At 44.0% G+C, this 23,147-nt stretch overlaps 1 protein-coding gene across 1 annotated transcript in view; it reads left to right on the forward strand.

Moving 5' to 3' along the window:
• The window catches only part of LOC144805751 (uncharacterized), a 93,633-nt gene that overhangs the window by 26,246 nt on the left and 44,240 nt on the right, over positions 1–23,147 (forward strand). The gene's annotated exons all lie outside the window — the stretch shown is intronic.

Here is a 23,147-nt window from a genome sequence, read left to right on the forward strand (position 1 = left end):
ACAGTAGTCCCCAAAACCATCCCATCACAGACCATTCTCCAGTGTCCTGATGAATCGAGATGACATGTAGCTTAGAGATGGCTTGGTATACTGTAGGGGCATTGTCAGGAACATAAACGCAGCAGCTAGACCCAATCAGTTTACAGACTCCTCCTCTATCTGCAAGAACAATGTCTAGAACCATCCGGTTCTGTAAAGTCATAAGACGATCCGCCTGAAGTTCAGTCGTCAAATTGTTCAATGCTCCAGAAATTACATTTATGGTAGCATCGACCACACGAACTAGGTGTCTAATGTTTCTGCTATTGATCATTGGACCCCAAAAGGGAAGAAACCCTTTCAGAAAATCCATTCCCTCTTGTCCAGATGTGTCTTCAGAATCTACAACTCCTCTACCAAATCTCTTTCTATGGTGATCAGCAGGAGCAGTATATGTAGGGGGAAGGAGAAAAGCTATATAACATGTTCCCGAGAAATATGTGGTAAGTCATGTATAAGCCCTATCATGACAAATGAAATATGTACCTTGAGCTGGCACTAATGGTGGAGCAATCAGGGGTGCATAAACATACGTATGGGAACAATTACTCTTCTCTTGCTTAATTTTGGTATTCTGGCCATTTATTTGTAAACACAAATAACCTCATTGGGGAAGAACCCAAATTGGTGTGAATTTCTTCTGTTTAACTTTATCAGAAAGGCTAGTAACATATCGAGTCACATTCCATCCATCATAGGCTGTTTTCTCATCTTTAGGAATTGTACTAATGTCAGCAATCTTTGCCATCTTTACTATTCCCTTTATCAAAGGGCTATGACTGAAATCCACTCCATCATTATAAGACCCACCAGGAGGATATCGAAGTTGATTCTGGTATGCATTAGAAAACATAGCCAGATAAGCCAAAGCAGAACCTTCATACGAAAATGGAAGGACTAAATACGGCATCCCTCTCTCTGTATTATGTGGTATGAGACCACAAACCCAACAATCAGTAGTATTTACTATTAATTGCTGCTGGTGTAACAATTGAATGAACGAATTGTTAAAATATTCCATTCTTCTCATTTGCTCGTGGTCTGGGAGTGAGTAAAATTTATGCGGAGACATAGTAGTAGAGGAAATCAAAGAGACAGAAGTAGGAACAGGTGTTGGCTGTACAATATGTATAAGCCATCCTATGCATGCTAATAAACTACATAAACATACTAAAACACATAATGCTACGCCACAACGACTGAATAATAATTTCTTATAATGATCTCTTTTCATTATTTTAATAGCATTCCCTTTCCCTGCATTATCCATTACTCTAAAGGCGTTGCTCACGATAATCTTCCTTAATCACTTGGCTGTGATTGTTAGCCGTCCTATGACACTGCAAGTCCTGTTGACCTAGTCACTATTCAGGTCACAGCTCAAGACTCCTACCGTGACCCTGCAACTTGATGGATAAAGGAAAAAGGAACGTTTCTCTTTTAATACAAACAGAATTATAAAACACAAAATGAACTGTCCTTAGGCAACCTTCTTCTTAAATTGTATCGTGTTTTGCCAGGTGCTGTTTGATCCCTAAACTGAGTCTCTGGATCTGTTGTATTTAGTCTCAAAGGTAAAGGTACAGCTTCCTGTAAAATGTCGTCGTGTTCTTTCTCTAAGCTAGTCCAATCCAGGCGTGCACTGCTGAACGGTACAAATCTGGGTACCTTTTCGCACTCGGTATCACCAACACCTTCTCGGACCCACTGGTCAAAAGGTAGAGGCAATGGTACCCGTTTGCAATGCACGCCGTGGATCCAGTTCTTCTTTCCGACGACTTTCACAGCTGTACGAGTACTTAGTAGAACTTGTCTCGGCGGCCCCCAACGAGGTTCCAAATTCTTCTTCCTCTGGAAGTTTTTGAGACAAACCCAGTCTCCAGGTTGAATGGAGAGTCCTGGATCCAAGGAGTCCTCCGGCAAAGCGTTTTGGACCTGTTGATGAATAACATGTAATTTTGTGGTGAGGTCATGCAAATAGTCAACCAACAATGGGTACGGAATTTCTGAGTATTTCTTGGGGCGAGGGACTCCCCAAACATTAGCTGGACGTCCAAAAACTATTTCGTATGGGCTAAGCCCCAAACGGGAATTAACAGTCATTCTCGTTGAAAGAAGTGCCAAAGGCAAGGCATCAGGCCAAGAAAGGCCTGTACTAGCCTGAATCTTTGCTAACTTGAGTTTAAGAGTGCCATTATAGCACTCTACCAGACCCGCTGACTGAGGATGGTGTGCCGCATGGAATTTCTGTCTAATACCAAGGCCCACACATAGTTTCTGCATAATTTGGCCTACGAATTCACTCCCATTGTCAGTCCAGACAATGCGCAGCAAACCAAACCTTGGGAAAAATTCCTTCAAAAGAACCTTAGCAGTGGACTAGGCAGTGTTGTCCTTTAGGGGGTAGGCCTCTATCCATCGGGAAAAAGCACAAACCACCACTAAGACATACTTAAGGTTGTTAAAACGTTCCATATGGATATAGTCTATTTGCAGTACCTCGAATGGATACGTAGGGGGAGCAAAGTGACCTGCTGGAGTTGGAGCTCCCTTTCCTGGATTGTGCATCATTGAGTTGTTGCTGCAACATCATCCTAATATTCTCTGTTTTCTGTGCTACTGGCTCAGAAACACAGACGTTGGCACAAAGTCCACAAATAGCTGGGCCACACTGTAAACAGAGACAGCAAGAAAAGATGATTGCTGGAATCATTCCAAGGAAAGTTAGCACTTTCCATCCCCAAGTAGACAGTAGTCCCCAAAGCCATCCCATCACAGACCAGTCTCCAGTGTCCTGATGAATGGAATTCACCACATTTTCTGCACATTTAGGAATACCTTCATTTTGCCATACTGGGGCTAGAAGTTTACATATACCCCTTGCATTAATATGGGCTGGTCCATGAGCCATAGTAACCACAGGTAGTACGTACGCATCTGGCAACAACCATCGCTGATGCTCTGATAATTCCGTCCAACATCCCATCGTGTCCAACATTCACGTACTCTCCTTCCACTTACTCAATTCTTTCTCAGTGGCCTCTTTCTGAATCGCTTTCACGCTTTCTACTGTGTCTTCATACATTCCACCTTCTGCGATTCATCTTGCAGGGCCTGCAACATACATGCGACTTTCAACATTCTTCGCCGTTTCCCTTGCTATTTCATCTGCAAATGCATTTCCTTGACCTACGTCATCAGTAATCTTTTTATGGGCACTGCACCTCACAATCGCTATTTGAGTGGGCAAAGCAAGTGATTCGAGAAGGTCAGTCTCCAACTGACCATGCTGTATTTTAGTGCCGTGGGAGGTAAAGAATCCTCTTTCCCTCCACAAACGACCAAAACTATGGGAAACGCCAAACGCATATTGGCTGTCTGTATAAACAGTCACTCTTTTCCCTTTCGCCAACACACATGCTCTCGTCAATGCAATCAATTCTGCAGCTTGCGCTGAATTCTGTGAAATACGTGCAGTTTCTACCACTGTCTGAAAAGTCGTAACAGCATAAGCAGCTGTCGTCTCACCATTAGGAAGCTTAAAACAAGACCCATCTGCCCACAGGATCCCATCCGGATCCACAAGTGGCGTATCCTTTAGATCAATTCGACCTTTTGTTTCCTCTTCTGTGCGAAGAAAACAATCATGCTGATCTTGTACATTTTTCTCATCCAAAACAGGCAACAATGTTGCTGGATTCAGAACATTACATCTTTTGATATATATATGACTAGCTAAAAGCGTCAACTCATATCCAGACAAGCGGGCACTCGTTAAGTGCTGATTTTTTGTCCTGTTAAGAAGAGTATCTACTGCATGAGGCACCATAACATTAAGAGTATGATCCAGCACCAATCCAGCAGATTGACGAATAGAAAGCGCCGCTTCTGCTGTTGCTCTGAGACAACTGGGTAATGCTTTAGCTACCGGATCTAATGTAGCCGAAAAATAGGCACATGGCCTTTGTTTGTCCCCCAATTGTTGTGTCAGGACTGATAATGCACAACCTTCCCTTTCATGAACATAGAGTGTAAAAGGTTTACTGTAATTCGGAGTACCCAACACAGGAGCAGAACACAAAGCAGTACGTAAATCAGAGAAACTCTTTTGACATTCATCAGTCCAAGGAAGAGGCTGAGGCGTATCTTTAAGAGTAAGTGCTAACAGGGGTTTAGCAAGTAGAGAAAAATTTGGAATCCATTGTCTACAATAAGAGGTAATGCCTAGGAAAGCACGCACCTCTCTTTGTGTAGATGGTACAGGCATTCGTGCAGTTGCATGAATACGTTCTGGGGTCAATCACCTTCCCTCCTTCGACAAGAGATGACCTAAATAGGTAACCTCTTGGCGGCAATATTGCAACTTAGAAGGTGATACTTTATGGTGTAAATCAGACAGATGTCGCAAAAGCGACACAGTCGCAGTTCTACAGACATCTTCCGAATCAGTAGCTATTAACAAATCATCTACGTATTGGATAAGAGTAGCACCCGAGGGTAAAGAAAAGGTGTCGAGCTGGGATTTCAAAGCTTGACTATATATAGAAGGACTTTCACAATAGCCTTGGGGTGCACGCTTAAATCGTAACCTTCGGCCTCCGAGAGAGAAGCCAAAAAGATCCCTACTCTCTTTAGCAATAGGAATGCTAAAGAAAGCATTTTTGAGATCAATAACCGAAAACCAAGCTGCCGAAGCAGGAATCATAGTTAGCAAAGCAGTGATGTCCAGCACAACAGGAAATTGAGGGACAACAATTTTGTAGACCTCTCGAAGATCAATCACAAAACGGTACACAGGTGGCTGGGAAGGATCAGTACGTTTAAGAATAGGCAAAACAGGGCTATTGCAAACATTTCCTCTGGTCTCTTTGACCACACCCTTCTGAACCAAGTCATGAACAATAGCCAACAAAGCTCTCTCACCATCGTTAGATATTTTGTATTGAGGAACACGTGGCAACTTAACGTCAGGCTTAAAAGTGATCACATAAGGTGGAATTTGCAACAAACCAACATCATTCGGACCCGTAGCCCAAAGCGTAGCAGGAAGTGAACGCAGTTCAAGTGGCAGTTGTTCTTTAGATACATACATCGGAGAAGTCAATTTATCACCCAAAGTAAGATGCACACCAGAAGGTGAACAATACAACGTAGCATGCAAGCGTTTCAATAAGTCCAAACCCAATAAATTCTCTCCACAACCCGTTGTTAAAAGAAGTGAAGCTTCCAAATCATACGGACCAATAGAAATGGGCAAAGGACAGGAAACCGGGTTAGTAACTGGGGCGCCAGAGAATCCCACAGAAACATTTGTTAAGCCAGACAAAGATGCCCCAGGGAGTTTGGAACGCATTATAGAACTTCTCATTGCACCAGTATCCAAGAGAAATGGTTCTGTAACACCCACTGCTACAACATTAACATAAGGTCCCTCCTGATCCCCTGGAACTGATACGACTCCCTTACTTTGTCTATGGCTGTCCTAGCTGGTATGAAAATCAGCATTCTCACTATCTAAACAATAGTCATCGTTGTAATACTGTGCAGACTGAGAACTTCGCTGATCAAAATAATTCATAGAGTCCTGAGGGGGAGAGGGACGTCGGTCCTGAGACGATGCACCACGTCCTTTACCCCTAGACACAGACCGAGAATCACCACGACCCCGTGGTGCTAATGATCCACCATAGCGCTGCAATAATATCGGACAAGCATTCTTAAAATGACCATCCTCTTTGCAATAGGCGCATTGATTAGGACCCAACGGAAATCGCGGAGCTGAAGATACCGGTTTCTGCAACAACTTTTGAAACTGTGGGGGCTGTTGAAATTGGGGCTGAGCAGAACGAGGGGGATAAGCCTGTTGCAGAAGAACCTTCGTTTTTAATTCCTTAGTTTTTTTCTCCACTTTTTCCTTACCTTCCTTATCCCTATTTTTGTAATACTGAGCAGTAGCTAATATCTGGGCAGTTGAAGAAACGGCCCATGAACTCTCTGATGTTTCAATTTATGCGACAACTCTGGAAGTAGATTAAAGACAAACTTATCTACAAACAACCGCTGTCCACCTTCAGTACTGATATCCTGACCACTATGGTCGATGAAAGTCTCTTCGAAACGAGTAAAGAAATGGGAGACACTTTCATCGGTCTTTTGTTTGCATGCTGCTACCTTATCCCAATTAACCCGTACAGCAGGCATCATCGTTTTCATAAGATCTATTATTCTACCAGGTAATTCCGTAATTAAATCATCAGGTTTGGCACCACCTATTTGTCCCGCATCTGCAGCCGTAATAGCAGCCCAATTACCACCTAAAGCTTGATCATGATCTTGTCTACGAATCTTAGTCCAGATTGCATGTGGAACTACATTTCCCATAAGTAAATCAATATCTGCCAGATTCATGATACATGCATCAACAGTCTGGGACAACTCTTTATAATACCCAGCAGGATTGTTATGAGGGTCCAGTAAAGACTGTTTTAGTACCAAAACTTCTGATCTTTTCCAAGGATCATGTACCCATATACGCTGAAAATTAGCTGGAATGGCTGGATTAGCACCTGCTTGAGGAACTTCATCTCTCCATATCGGAGGAACTTCTCGCATCGGATATTGTGCCATTTTACGACGAACCGCAGGATCAGACTCAAGAGAATTTTGAGAGAAAAAGGAAGAACGAAGAGTAACAAGCTTATGAATAGCGCTCTCCACAGCAGGACCCACAATAAGTCCCTTATCAAATTGATCCTGTACTTCAAATAAATCCTGAGGAGGTGAATCCAGATCCACATTTCCCCATCCTTTAATAAGGATATTGCACATAGCATTGAAAACATACCACCGTGTAGGCGCATTCCATTAAAGGAAAGTATCCAAAATATCACGCACACTATACTGTACACTACTCACGATCCAATTACGAGCAAGGGAATCTAACTTAGTCCGTTCTTCCAAATCTGGAATCTGACTACGGGATTGTCTTCGAGATGACGCAGGAGAAAAATACATAGACCCAAGAAAAGGTGACAGAAGACCTGAAACTGTGTCGACTAAACGTTGTCGAGCTGTAGGGGAATCCGACACTAAAACAGGAGACAACGTATTCTGTAAAACAGAAGAAGAATCGATAGCAAAAGAAACACCAGGTAAAGGAGACTGAGGCACAGAAGATTGGGGTACAGAAGTCGCTGGCAAAGGGGGCTGTGGTGAAATCACAGGAATAGGCAATTGTGCAGGAACCGGAGCAGCTGGATTAGCAACAGGTTGTAATGGGGGTGCGGTAGCACCTAACACATAAGGTGGAGGTAACGTCAATAAATGGGAAATAAATGAATCTTCGTCAGGATTCTTACTCTTTGATGCAGTAGGTAACACAGGATAACACCTATCTAGTGCCATACGATGCTGTCTTTCCGATACCTCAATCACCTGATCAGCTTCGTCATTCTTAAACTGTTTTGCAGCCTGTAAAATCGTCATACTCTGCTCTTTCTTATCTTTTTTCATCTGCTTAATTTCTTTCTGTTTGGCTTCCTTACGCCAAAGGCGGAAAGAGTCAAACATTGCCGGCCGGGCTTTTCTCTTAAATAGAACTGCTTCCAGATTATCTAGTATATCAGACTCAAAAGAACCATTCTGTGGCCACTGTAGGACACCATCCTTCTTTGTGTATCGGATCCATATTTCGGTAAAAACAATAGGACCCAGACCATGTTTTGAATAGAGCTCGTAAATGGGAGTTCCAACTGGAGGAATCGGACAAGAATCCTCTAGCCGGGAATCCCTAGAACAACCAAAACAACAAAATGTCCTAAACTTACTAAATCCAGGCATTTCGTAACGAACTGGACATCCTTACAAACATCAAGGGGGTTTAGACAATATAGTCACAGCACAAACGTACTTACCCCTTGGCTTCGGTTAGCTCGCTAATCGAATAACAAAAACAAAAACAAAGAGTGGGCGCTACCCACGAATACTTAACTAAATGTTCTTCTCACGCTAACAGATGTCCGTCTAACGTCTCGCAATACCGATCAACACCAGAGGGCCAAGGCAGGGCGACAGTCAGGGCAGCAGTCGTCAGCAGCCATCGGGAAGGAGTATCTGCGCTTCAAAAGACCTTCGGTCCACTTCGACATGCAGGGGTCGCTCACGTGGTTCGCGAAATTCTCTGGAATTTTCTTCGAAGCTCCTCACGACCTTCGGGCAAAAACTACTACCACTGAAGTAGCCCTACGTTGGGCGCCAATTGGAGAACCTGATCTTATGGGCCAAGCGGCGCAGGGCACGCCTAAGATCTCCGGGTTCACCTGCCTTGACAGACAGAGACACGAGACACTCTGTTAGGCGTAGAATAACAAGTTTATTAGCTGCAGCTAAGCACAGTTGTCTAAAAAGTACCAAACGGTAAGTTCTCTAGAGACTGCTACTTCATTCCGTAGCGCACAGTCTTTTATACAGAACAAGTTTATAATGACAAGCCCCAAAGCACACAAAACTGACAAACAGGAATAATTCGAAAACAAGCTATCGGATGTCTAAAACACATTTTCCTTTCAGACCCCGTGTGCTCACCTCCCCTCAAGTTAATCAACACTAGTGCCCGTAATTTAATTTGCAGGTGGTAAAACATGTGTAGAATGCTTCAAAGGATAGGCTATGTAACAAGAGAACACACAAAGAGAATAGTGAAGGCCAGCTAAACAAGATAAAGTCGAAAAGAATGGTGGGACTCAAACAGTGGCGTAAGGCATGGATTAATCAGTCTAGACATGGCTTTGCGAACTCGGCCAGACCCTGACATTGGTTTCGTAAACATGGACAAGGGTTACTCTTTAATCAAAAAGACACACAGCAGGCTGAAAAGGCAAAAACACCACGTTTACCGCGTTAGCCGTGCTGCCTGAGTGAGGCAACACAAAATGGCAGCTAAGCAGGAAACGGCGGCTGAATATGAAGCGAAATCGAGAACCACGTAACCTCAGGTTAGCCAAGATCAAAGACATGAACACTCCACACCTGCACCTGCAAGTATTAGCACTAAACAGGTGGAGATCGAAGTACATACTATTTTGCTTCACAACAGATCAGACCCAGATTGGAACAAATGATTGCTGTGGCACACATACACAAACAACTGTCAAGATAGATTCCAGACCAAAACACAGGTTTTCACCATCAATAGGCCAGACTCACGCTATATTCAAATACAGCATCCAGGGGTAATACCAACATATAGTGTAGGGAAACTTTGCCTTGATTGGCTACAGAAAGCTACACTAGAGGATGTGAAACCACACTTGACTTTACTTTAAGAAGGCGCAGACTTTAGGGATTTCTTGCTAGGACCAAGAAAACTGCGTCAAAAACATTTTATATTTGCCGGTATCTACCCTGCCTTTAATGAAGTATGGAAGGTTACCCAAGCAGAGACTGCAGAAAGAATACAAGAAATTGATTGTATTCATTTAGAGAAATATCTCGCTGTTGTAGATAATGGGTTAACGACTCTGTTGTCCAGAATATATTCATTGGACAGAATTGTGTCTTCTGCCATAGACATTATGGAACAAGACTTGGCCATGTTGCAACATGGTCAGTCTCAACTATGTTCTATCATGCTATTAGGCTGGACATTATGTGGTTCTGAAAATCTGGACCCTGTTGTTATCCCAATATCGAGGTCCAATACCCGTGTCACAAAATATCAACGTACCATGACGAATTTAGTGTCCATGAACCGATAATGATTAGGACATCATTCCTATGTATTTGCGTCACAATCGAGGGTTGCCAACACCCCTAAATCGTAGTTTCCGTCCCAATCCCTTAGACTCCATTTTGTGAACGGCATCCATCTTACGTCTTGCCCTCATGTTAAGTCAATTAAAGGTCGAGCTTGATCCAAAGGGACACGTCCACCTTCCCTGACTTCCCCCTGACCTGTCCCAACTGACTCCATTGCCTTAAGCCAAACCTGTTTGGGCAGCTCCTCGCCCAGTGGCCGAATACGATAACATCGACACATAACATTCCACAAACCATTCACCCCATACAGAACATGCTTTCTACAAACATGCACCTGTCCATATTCCTTGTTTATGGCCAGTTTTATGACTGGGTGGTACCTGCCTTTATTGGTGTTTCATCGATATCTGATGGGAGTCCCGGATCTTGCTGGGTAATCTATCACGAACTGGACATCTAAAATGTGGGCTTGCTTACATGACTCCGCACTTTGTATTATTGCAGAAATATGTTTAAAGCCATATCATAAACTCAAGAATTCTTGCTTGAAGCCATTATTTCTGTATAAAAGGAGAAGGCTGGTTCTGTAAAAACGAACACGTACAGTCTCCTGAGAATACATGACCCGTGTTTGTCGTGCTTCTAGGACACGTGTTACTTGGTAGCTACCAATAAAACTTGATCTCTGACTGCGACTTGAAGACTCATTGTTTCTGTGGTCCGGAACAAGGGAGAACTCAGAGGTCTTCGGGTGTTATCCCCTGGCACCACCGGGTTCCTAAAAACCCGGCACCTCAGTTGGCGCCCAACTCGGGGCGATATCAAGCGGCGACGGTCCAAGCCAGATGTTCGTGAGGAGCTTCGTGTGAAAATTCCGGAGGACGCCAGCCACTTCAGCGACCCCTGTATGTTGACGTGGTTCCGAAGGTCTTTGCTGCGAGGTTGCCCGCGTCCCGACGGCTACGAAGGACTGCTGCCCTGACTATCGCCTTGTTTTGGACCCAGTGATCCTTGGTAGAGCGAAACGATAGACGAGTCTTCTAGCGACGTCACCGATCTTCAAATACTTCAGTTAAGTATAAGTGGAGCGTCTCCCAGTCCTTAGTTTGTCCTTAGTTTTTGGTATCCTTGAGATACGACTTGATTTGGTACTTGCAAGCCCCAAAGCCGAAGGACTCGTGTTTTCACGAGAAATATCGTAATAGATAAACCTTTGAAGTTTGAAGCTAGACTAGTGAGCGAAGATGCCTGGTTTTAGCAGACTTGGAAACTTGTTTTGTCTTGGTTATAATAAGGACTCCCGATTAGAGGATTCTTGTCCGGTTCCTCCGATTGGAACTCCAACGTATGAGCTCTATGTAAAACATGGCGTAGGTCCTATCACATATAATGAAGTGTGGATAAAATACACCCGTAAGGATGGTGTTTTAAAATGGCCCCAATATGGTAGTTTCGACTCAGAAGTTTTAGATAACCTAGAGGTCAAACTGTTCAAAAAGAAAGCCCGACCGGCGATGTTTGACTCTTTCCGCTTATGGCGTAAAGAGGCCAAACAAAAGGAAATTAAATTAGAAAAGAAGAATAAGAGGGAAAGAGGTATTTCAGTAATGCAAGCCGCGATAAAATTTAAAGACAACGAAGAGGATCGAATAAGTGAGCAGTTGCACAGGCAACGTAAAATGGCAATAGATAAATGCTATCCTGTTTTACGATCTCTTCAGCAAGAGACAGTAAAAGAGCGTGAAAAAGATCCATTAATGGCGCATTTGCTAAGTTCGCCACCACCCTATGCGCAAAATGCCACAGCACCTCCGCAACCTTTAGTTGCACCTCTGGTAGCTGTTATACCAGCTCCTCTACAGCACTCACCAGCTACTCTTCAGCTGGCTTCTATTTCTCTAGTGCAGCCTCCTCAAGGCTCACCAGTCACATCTACTTCTCCTACTGTTCCTTCTACAACTTCGCCTAGCGCACCTTCTATTTCTTCTGATACTAGTTCTGCGAATGCTTCTGTTTCTGCTTTGCGTGACTCTGTTCTTCCACCAGTTATTCCTCCGCTTTCACCTTCCGTCTGGCATAAAACGGCCAGCATTGTTACTAACATTCCTTCATCACTTTTTCGGTCGCCTAAAACGACCCCTAATACGGGACAAAGACAGTTACAAAGCCAAATGCCTGATTATCAAGAGAGGGAATCCCTGAATAAGTTAGCACGGAATTGGGCTCTGTATACAGCCAGATATGATGTAGAGTCCGTCATGAACGTCTTCCGTCAATGGGATGAACCGACGCAAAGATATGTTTTTGAACAGATGTGTGTTTTTCTGTGTGAGGATTTGGAAGATAATGGTCAAGAGAGCAACGCTCGAGAGTTGTGTAATGTACGATTTAAATTTGGGGAAGGGATGATTGTAGGTCCCGATGTCGACAAAGCAGTTGAGGTATTAATATCATATCGAAGTACAGGTGGTAACTCTGGGTCATCGTCTGAATGTGGTACGTCTGGTGGGAAAAGAGCGAGACAGTACCCCATGAGAGAGGTTCCTCCAGTTTGGAGGGAAGGTGATGCGAATGCTAATCCACCAATTCTGCCCCATTTCCAGCGTGTATGGGTACATGTCCCATGGAAAAGATCGGAAGTATTAGCACTCAAGGAGTCACTACCTGACCCTCGTAAAAACCCAACTGGGTATTATAAGGAGTTATCGCAAACTGCAAGCTCATGTATAATGAATTTAGCGGATGTAGACATGTTATTTGGGAACGTTGTTCCACATCCTTTATGGAGCAAGATACGTCATACGGATCACGATCAGGAACTAGGTGACTCGTGGGCGAACATTGCGACTACAGATGCTAGACAAGTCGGTGGTTTTAAACATGAGCCGTTAATAGCTGAACTTCCCGGTAGAATTATAGCGTACATGAAGACAATAATGCCTGAAGTACGCGTAAATTGGGACAAGCTATCAGCATGTAAACAAAAGAAAGATGAGAATGTGTCTGACTTTTTCACGAGATTTGAGGAAACATTCACCGACCACAGTGGTCAAGATATGGCTACCGAGGGTGGCCAAAGATTGTTCGTGGACAAGTTCGTACATAATTTGCTCCCTGAACTATGTAATAAACTAAAAGACTCTGAGAGTGCTTGGGCTGTCTCTACGTCAGCGCAGATTTTAGCTACAGCCCAGTACTATGAAAATAGGCGTAAAGACGAGCTAGACAAGGCAGATAAAAAGACGAAAGATTTGAAAACTAAGGTTCTCCTCCAGCAGGCCTATCCGCCTCGCACGGCTAGTCAGCCCGACTATCAACCACGACAGCAGTATTCGAGGAACGCGCAAGGTAACGAGTTTTCCCATCAGCGTCCTACATATGGCCCGAATCAATGTGCGTATTGCAAGGAAGAGGGTCATTTTAAAGGTAATTGTCCGGCTCTTGCGCAACGTTTAAACGGTGCTCAAGGTGTAAGGGGAAGAGGTGTACAGCATGCCCCTAGAGGTAGAGGCTGTGGAAATTTCACTCAGAATGCAATTTCTTTTCCGCCTCAGAAGTCCATGAATAGCTTTGACCAACAGAATAATTCATCGCCTAAGTCAGCTCAGTACTATGCTGACGACTATTACGCCGAACACGAAAATGAGGGTAATGATTGCTAGGACAGCCATGGACAAAGAGAGGGAGTTGTCTCAGTTCCGGTAGATCAGAATGGACCTTATGTCGAGGTGATTACCTCAGGAGTGTCAGAGCCATTTCTGCTGGATACTGGTGCTACAAAAAGTTCTATTATGCACTCGAAACTTCCTGGCGCACCTTTGTCTGGCGAAATGAATGTCTCAGTAGGTTTCTCTGGCGCCCCTGTTAGAAACCCGATCTCTAGTCCTATATCCCTTTCTGTTGGCCCATGCGAATTAGAAGCACCCCTCATTTTGACAACAGGTTGTGGTGAAAATTTGTTAGGTTTGGATTTACTAAAAAGGTTATATGCGACCTTGTACTGTTCTCCCTCGGGAGTACAACTTACTTTAGGTAAGAAGGTCATTTCTTCGATGTATTTGTCAAAGGAAAATATTCCAACTGAATTATTGTCACTTCCTGATATACTTTGGGCTAATGGTTCTAATGATGTAGGTCGTTTGGAGATAACACCATATGTCATAACCTTGAAAGCCGACGTTAGGTTGCCACGTATTCCCCAATACAAAATATCTAGCGAATGCGAAAAAGCATTGTTGAAAATTGTTTATGATTTGATTGATAAAGACGTCATCGAAGAAACGACAGGAAATGTCTGTAACAGTCCGGTTTTGCCCGTCTTAAAACGCACTGATCATTCACAACCACCTGCATACAGGTTCGTGATCGACCTCAGAGAAGTGAACAAGGTAGTTATTCCACAGTTTCCAGTCGTCCCCGACATTACTGCTTTATTGACAATGGTTCCAGCTTCAGCAAATTGGTTCTCGGTGATTGACCTGAAGAACGCTTTCTTCAGCATCCCGATTGCCGAGGAGAGTAGAGACATTTTCGGCTTCAATTTAGGAGGACGAAGCTTCCGCTTCAAGTGCGCTCCTCAAGGCTACTGCGAAAGCCCATCAATATTCAGTCAGGCCCTGAAAACACAACTGGACACGATTATTCTACCAGATGGTTCGACTCTGATTCAGTATGTCGACGATCTGCTGATCGCCGCAGACACTAAGGAAATTTGCAAGCGAGCTACATTGTCATTATTACGTCACTTATGTGACATGAAGCACAAAGTATCTCTTTCCAAACTACAATTTTGCCGACAAGAAGTAACCTACTTAGGTCACATCTTGTCGAAGGAGGGAAGGAGACTGACACCAGAAAGAATACAGGCAATTGCAGAACTGAGTGCCCCAAGGACACAGAGAGAAGTTCGAGCCTTTTTGGGCATTACATCGTACTGTAGACAATGGATACCGAATTTCTCACTACTAGCTAAACCCTTGCTGGCACTACTCCGTAAAGATACGCCCAATCCTATGCCCTGGTCTGAAGATTGTCAGACGAGTTTCCACAAGTTGCGTGATGCATTGTGTTCGGCCCCTGTGTTGGGAAACCCCAACTACAGTAAGTCTTTCACATTATATGTCCATGAGAAGGAAGGCTGTGCATTATCAGTCCTAACACAACACTTTGGGGACAAACAGCGCCCATGCGCGTATTTTTCGGCAACTCTAGATCCTGTGGCTAAGGCACTACCAAGTTGTCTGAGAGCCACCGCCGCAGCAGCTGTCTGGATTCGACAGTCTGCTGGATTAGTCATGAATAATACTCTGATTGTTATGGTTCCACATGCAGTAGACATTTTGCTAAACAGGACAAAGACACAACACCTTACTAGCGCTCGACTATCCAGTTACGAACTTACACTGCTAGCAAGTCACATACACATAAAGAGGTGTGATACACTCAACCCTGCTACGCTATTACCCATCCCGACAGAAACAGACACAGACAAGATTGATAAACATGACTGCTGCTTCAAGACAGAAGAAGAGACAAAAGGGAGAGTAGACTTACAGGACACTCCCCTTCCTGAATGCAACGATACTTTATGGGTTGATGGTTCATGTTTCAAGTTACCGAATGGTGATACGACTGCCGCATATGCCATAACAACATTACACACCATTATAGAGACCGCACGTATTTCCCACAACTCTGCACAAGCTGCGGAAATTATTGCACTTACCAGAGCATGCGTGTTAGCAAAAGGAAAGCGAGTGAATGTGTACACGGACAGCCAATACGCCTTTGGCGTGGCTCACAGTTTTGGGAGATTATGGCGTGAACGTGGCTTCCTTACATCACATGGTGCAAAGATACAACATGGTCAGCTAGTTAATGAGCTCCTTGAGTCACTGACCATGCCACTACAAGTTGCCATTATGAAATGCAGTGCACACAAGAAAATTCAAGACGATGTTGGCCGCGGGAATGCATTTGCAGACGAGGTTGCGAAAGAGACCGCAAGGAACACGATGAGTCGAATGTATGTTGCGGGTCCCGCTAGATGTATTGCTGATGTGGGAATGTGTGAGGACACCATTGAAAGCGTGAAATCTATACAAGCTGAGGCAACTGAGAATGAGTTGAATGAGTGGAGAGAAAGTAAGGGTAGATTGGATGCGAATGGTTGTTGGGTCGAATTATCGGAACACCAGCGATGGCTACTACCTAATGCATACGTACTTGCAGTAGTAACAATGGCTCACGGCATGGCACACATCAGTTCGAAAGGAATATGTAAGCTATTGGCCCCAGTATGGTAGAATAGCAATATCCCAAAATATGCAGAAAATGTGGTCAGAAACTGTATGATATGCCTGAAACACAATCCCGGTAAAGGAACTCCAACTCCAGCTGGTCATTTTGCGCCTCCTACGTATCCGTTCGAGGTTTTGCAGCTCGATTTCATCCACATGGAGAGGTGCAACAATCTAAAGTATGTGCTCGTTGTTGTTTGCGCCTTTTCAAGGTGGGTGGAAGCGTACCCCCTTAAAGACAATACCGCTTTGACAACTGCCAAAGCTCTTGTCAAAGAGTTCTTCCCGAGATTCGGTATTCAGTACAGCGCCGAGACGCCTGCGGGCAATTGTTCGCACTTAACAAATGTTAAAAATAAATAAATAAATAAATAAATAAATAAATAAATATGCCTAGAATTGTCTGGAGTGATAATGGAAGTGAATTCATAGGACGAGTGATGAAGAGAGTGTGTGAGTGTCTAGGCATACACCAGAAATTCCACGCTGCAAATCACCCCCAATCAGCTGGATTAGTAGAGTGCTACAATGGCACATTGAAACTCAAGCTAGCCAAGATCCAAGCCAGTACGGGTCTTAAATGGCCTGACGCCTTGCCCCTAGCACTCTTGTCAACTAGGATGACTGTCCATTCCAGATTAGGTCTTAGCCCCCACGAGATAGTGTTTGGCCGCCCAGCCAACGTCTTGGGCGTGCCAAGACCAAAGAAACTCTGTGAAATAGAACACCCCGTACTGCTTGATTATTTGTGCGAATTGACAGCTAAATTGCGTGTTTTACACCAACAGGTTCACAGTTCCTCTCCTCCAGCCTCTGACGATCCAGGTCATACAATCAAACCCGGCACGTGGGTCTTGGTGCGGAACTTCCAGCGCACCAGCAACGGACAGCCGAGGTGGACCGGACCGTATTTGGTGCTTCTTTCCAAGAGGTCAGCTGTTCGGGTGGACGGCAAAAAGAACTGGGTGCATGGGACCCATTGCAAACGGGTCCCTCTGCCCCTTCCATACGACAGGTGGGTCGATAAAGGACTTGCCGACTCTGAGACTGAATCCGTACCTCGTTTCATCCCTTTCAGCGATGCACGTTTAAAAGAGACTGGTACCGAAAAGGATAGTGATCGTATTTTGCAAGGACTTGTGTCACCGTCTATGCAGTTGGACACTACCGAACCTGAGACATTGTTTAAAGACCACACCGTACCTGAGAAGCGACAGTACGACCTGAGATCTAGCCCCAGAGACTAATAAAAACTTGATCTAACGTGATTTCCCTTTTCCCCCAAGAACTATTTTTGATCTTCCAGCTCTCTCGTCCCAGGGAACTAGCTCATTTTTGATTTTCGAACCGCCATCCGGTTCCGCTGCTAGGGTCGCGGTTGAAGTGTGGGGAGTGCAACCAAGGAAGTTTTAGGTCCACGGTTCTGGTTGGTCCGAGGGAGTCACCCCGGACTGAACGGAGCACACTCCCTGGCAGAATCAACCTACCACCGCGGGCAGCAAGTAGAGGATGGAGTTTCCAAGGGTAGAGAGACCTGTCAAACTTACGAACTTTGAAAAACAATTGTGTACTATACTGTCCAAGAGAATATTTTTAATAATATGTGTTCTAATGCTGTGTAGCACTGTGATGCTTTTGATTGGTTATGCTCTATTCGTATTTTGAGTTTCCCTATTCTCAAATGACACTCTGCCAACGCCTCCTCCCACTCTCTCCCCACACTCTTTTCACCCTCTACCTGAACACGAGTCTGCCAGAAGACTCGAATTTGTAAATAACTCTTTAATCCAACTCCTACACCAACACCAGTCTATAATGAACACATCAAACTGTTGGATATGCGGACTCATGCCGCTCACGACTGATAAGGGTATCCCATACTTCACTGGAACGTAACCAAACATGGCGTTTACCTGATCAAGAGCCAAGCAGCAAAGAAATCCCGCCCAGTTTGGATAGTGCCCCAGCGAGGTCACTTATGTTTACAAGGTATTGGTAGGGATCCCACAGCACAGTTAGGAAAGAGCATTTGCACAGAAACATACGTGTTCACCTCCCGAACTTCCCCTATACTCTTAGCAGCCAAAGGCACGTATTTCGTCTGCCACGACCAAGCCTATACATGGTTACCCCCTGACTTCTCAGGCACGTGTTTCATCTCATTTCTGCTGCCTCCCACCTACACGGCCCGAGCAGATTACCATCGGACAAGGACAGCTAGAGGTGTCGTGAGTAAAGACGACACCGCGTGTCAGGAATTCGCTGACTTCGCAAAAGGTTTTCTGCCATTTTGGGGGCCTATGGTGAACAGCAGGAATATTCGCCAGTTAGGAAGGATAGTTGAATCCGCCGTGACTACAACAGCCGGAGCACTTGGCAATTTGACAACCGAGCTTCAGTCAGATCGACTTATGACCCTTCAGAACCGAATTGCCCTTGATATCATACTCGCCGATCGTGGTGGTGTGTGTAGAGTCATCCAATCCAGTTGTTGCATATTCATCCCTGATAATGCGCCGACAGTATACCAGGCCATCTCTAAACTACATGAAATATCTGGTTCCCTTCACGTTGAGAAAGGGGATTGGTCCTTGCTAGGGTGGTTCTGGGGACTGATCGCTGCCTGGGGATGGAAAGCACTAATCTTCATTGGGATGATCTTAACACTTCTGTTTATGTTCTGCCTATGTGTACAGTGCGCTCCTGCACTCTGTGGCCTCTGTGCTACTTCATGTGTACGGAAGCCTGTATCAAGGGACGAACTGAGCAACAGAATGATGTTACAGCAGCATCTCCACGAATTCCTTCATACAGATTTGGACTCGGATTAACATGAGTTATTGCCTTACATAAGGGCAAAAGGAGGGTCTGTGGTTCTGAAAATCTGGACCCTGTTGTTATCCCAATATCGAGGTCCAATACCCGTGTCACAAAATATCAACGTACCATGACGAATTTAGTGTCCATGAACCGATAATGATTAGGACATCATTCCTATGTATTTGCGTCACAATCGAGGGTTGCCAACATCCCTAAATCGTAGTTTCCGTCCCAATCCCTTAGACTTCATTTTGTGAACGGCATCCATCTTACGTCTTGCCCTCATGTTAAGTCAATTAAAGGTCGAGCTTGATCCAAAGGGACACGTCCACCTTCCCTGACTTCCCCCTGACCTGTCCCAACTGACTCCATTGCCTTAAGCCAAACCTGTTTGGGCAGCTCCTCGCCCAGTGGCCGAATACGATAACATCGACACATAACATTCCACAAACCATTCAAACCATACAGAACATGCTTTCTACAAACATGCACCTGTCCATATTCCTTGTTTATGGCCAGTTTTATGACTGGGTGGTACCTGCCTTTATTGGTGTTTCATCGATATCTGATGGGAGTCCCGGATCATGCTGGGTAATCTATCACGAACTGGACATCTAAAATGTGGGCTTGCTTACATGACTCCGCACTTTGTATTATTGCAGAAATATGTTTACAGCCATATCATAAACTCAAGAATTCTTGCTTGAAGCCATTATTTCTGTATAAAAGGAGAAGGCTGGTTCTGTAAAAACGAACACGTAGAGTCTCCTGAGAATACATGACCCGTGTTTGTCGTGCTTCTAGGACACGTGTTACTTGGTAGCTACCAATAAAACTTGATCTCTGACTGCGACTAGAAGACTCATTGTTTCTGTGGTCCGGAACAAGGGAGAACTCAGAGGTCTTCGGGTGTTATCCCCTGGCACCACCGGGTTCCTAAAAACCCGGCACCTCAATTACAAAACTTGCGTGCAGGCTATGTGCCTTGGCGTTTAATCAATACTACATCACTGTTTTCAGAATTCAATCTTACTGATAAACAGATCAAACTGGCACAAAGGGGAGCAGAATACATGGTGCTTAGCTTTGAAAAACTGGAAAGATTACCATTCACCGTGGCAGAAAAACCAGCTACTGAGTGGATAATACATGGTAAAATCACTCTGCCTGTTACAACTTTCCATTTCAGTATTGCCTAAAACATATACCAGCAGGCAAATATGAAAGGTTGAGTAAAGGATACATCAAGACATCCTGGGATTTACCTTACACACACAGATGTTGGAGTGGGGGGCTTGAAGTGTTTCTGAGCGGTACTAACTGTGAAAACGCACTACGCGGTTCTCTCATATGCCAGGGTATTAACTTACACGGGGCCTGTGATGGTTCCACTTCAAAGGTATCCTGCCACCTGCAAGGTTCACCGACTACAGTGATTAATCCAACTTTCGAATGGGAGTTACTTTATGTTGAATGATCACAGCTGCTGTGGCATGTTGCCAGGTATTCCATATCTAGTAACGGTTACATCCAGGTTCGCTTGCTGTATGCAGGTCTTGTTCCCCCAAATAGACACAGTCAGGGAGTCGCCACTATGGCCTTCATTGAACATCTCTTCTATACAAATTGATACTCTAAGCAGAATGAAAGCCATTCTTTTACAACAAACTGTGCCTATTACCTCGGCCAAAGAAACCTTTGCTCTACAAGTTGAAAGGACCTCTGCAGAGATACAAGCCCTTTTGAATATAAACTGCCCTATACATTTCTCAGAAATGTTGCAATGTATCTTAAACATGTCTAATACGAGCGATATTGTTCATGTATTTAAGAACGTGTGTGCAGGAGTGTTAACACCGTTTGAAGCAGTTCTCAGAATACTCCCAAATTTCGTGCACTCTGTGTTTGGCGGGCTGCTGCTTCTTTTGAGACTTGTTGCAGGGATACTCTTTTTACTCCTACTGCTAAGATATGGCAAGCCAAATCACTAGCACCACTCCAAGCACCATAGAGCAAGCTCTACTGGAGATGAAATGTCATGAGCGCATCGTCCAAATTTGAGGTTAACCTCCTCTACGAGACCTAAATACCACATGGTTTGTGTTGTTTGGACCAATTTGGCAAGATTGCATCTTACCTGTCCTACGCTGCCTGCTTTGAGGTGAAGAATGCATGCTAGACATCTGTCTAACACTCCCATCAGTCATGCCTACGGATATCAATGCTCTGCTGGGCCCAGTAACGGCCCATGCTATGTGTTGTCCCCAGAGGCTACCAATCCTGATGACAGCATTCATTGAGACCTCACAGACGCAAATTGCTGCTGCTGAGGTATGAGAGGAAACAACAGGCACTCAGGTAACTTCCGATTTGAACATTCCTGATGCGTCCAATGCTGAAGACGATGATTCTCATCTGTGTGTGATTGATCTTCTAAATGAGGTAAATTGAACTTTCACCTACAATGGTAGATGACTTTTTGTCTACAGGACTGGAAGGTTTTATGTTTTCTCCAACTCCGAACACTGACTTTTGATTAAGGCACACAGTGTACCGTGAGACTCTAAATTTGACCTTCAATTTTTTTAAAACAAGAGATAGGGGGGCTGATTCACAGAACTAACTTAAGACAAAATCCTAAACTTACTACTTTTGGTACTCACAGAAGTTAGGATTTTGTCTTAAGACAGACTTAAGACAGAATCCTAACTTAAGTCGGTCTTAAGTCTGTCTTAAGTCTGTCTTAAGACAAAATCCTAACTTCTATGAATACCAAAAGTAGTAAGTTTAGGATTTTGTCTTAAGTTAGTACTGTGAATCGGGCCCTAAACTTGGAACTTTTTCCGATGATTCATTTTTTTCTCCAAATTTTTATTTTTCATTTTTGGCACAGTAATCTACATATAGTAGACCTATTCTTAGAGAACAGATTTTTTTGAAACACTTTCTAGACAATAACATTTGATTTATGTAATCTGACATGAAATGTTTTCGGCCTTTTTTCTTCTGTATTTACGAGCCATTTCATCATGTGGGTATAATCATGGTTCATTCATTTAGCATTCACTGCCAATTTATGCTTAGAATGAAACATTGCTTTAATATGTACAGCACCATTGCCATTTTATACATAGCAATAGTTTTAACATTCATGCTTTAGCTAAATGTTTTAAGAAATGATTTTAGCATATCATGTGAAAACTCTATTTTAGATATGTTTGACATATTTAGGATTTAGTAATGTCGTTCATGCGAAACTGGAGTGGGTGTTGTGTGTCGATTTAGATACCGCATGTAGGTTTCCCGATTTACGCCCTTATATCGGCACAATTCTCAATGTCCTTATATAGGCATAGAAATCATACCCTTATTTAGGCATTATCCATGCAAACCAAATATAGGCATGGTCACCAACATCCGCTCATCTACATCACAGTGAGTTCTTGGAAAACAAGACTCTTAAGCCTTTAGGACTTCCCCTTGCTTGGAATATTGATTTCTCCAAGAACTCATTTATTATGTATGAACATCTATTCCTTAGGGGTTCATTCATGACGTTCCTCTGCCCGACTTTTACGTTAAAACTGGCATTCCTAAACACCTTCAAGGTATAAATATACCTTCAATTACAATTTTTCGGCAACTCTAGATCCTGTGGCTAAGGCACTACCAAGTTGTCTCAGAGCCACCGCCGCAGCAGCTGTCTGGATTCGACAGTCTGCTGGATTAGTCATGAATAATACTCTGATTGTTATGGTTCCACATGCAGTAGACATTTTGCTAAACAGGACAAAGACACAACACCTTACTAGCGCTCGACTATCCAGTTACGAACTTACACTGCTAGCAAGTCACATACACATAAAGAGGTGTGATACACTCAACCCTGCTACGCTATTACCCATCCCGACAGAAACAGACACAGACAAGATTGATAAACATGACTGCTGCTTCAAGACAGAAGAAGAGACAAAAGGGAGAGTAGACTTACAGGACACTCCCCTTCCTGAATGCAACGATACTTTATGGGTTGATGGTTCATGTTTCAAGTTACCGAATGGTGATACGACTGCCGCATATGCCATAACAACATTACACACCATTATAGAGACCGCACGTATTTCCCACAACTCTGCACAAGCTGTGGAAATTATTGCACTTACCAGAGCATGCGTGTTAGCAAAAGGAAAGCGAGTGAATGTGTACACAGACAGCCAATACGCCTTTGGCGTG

The sequence above is a fragment of the Lissotriton helveticus genome, chromosome 1_2, assembly GCF_964261635.1.
Source record: "Lissotriton helveticus chromosome 1_2, aLisHel1.1, whole genome shotgun sequence".
Lineage (NCBI taxonomy): Eukaryota > Metazoa > Chordata > Amphibia > Caudata > Salamandridae > Lissotriton > Lissotriton helveticus.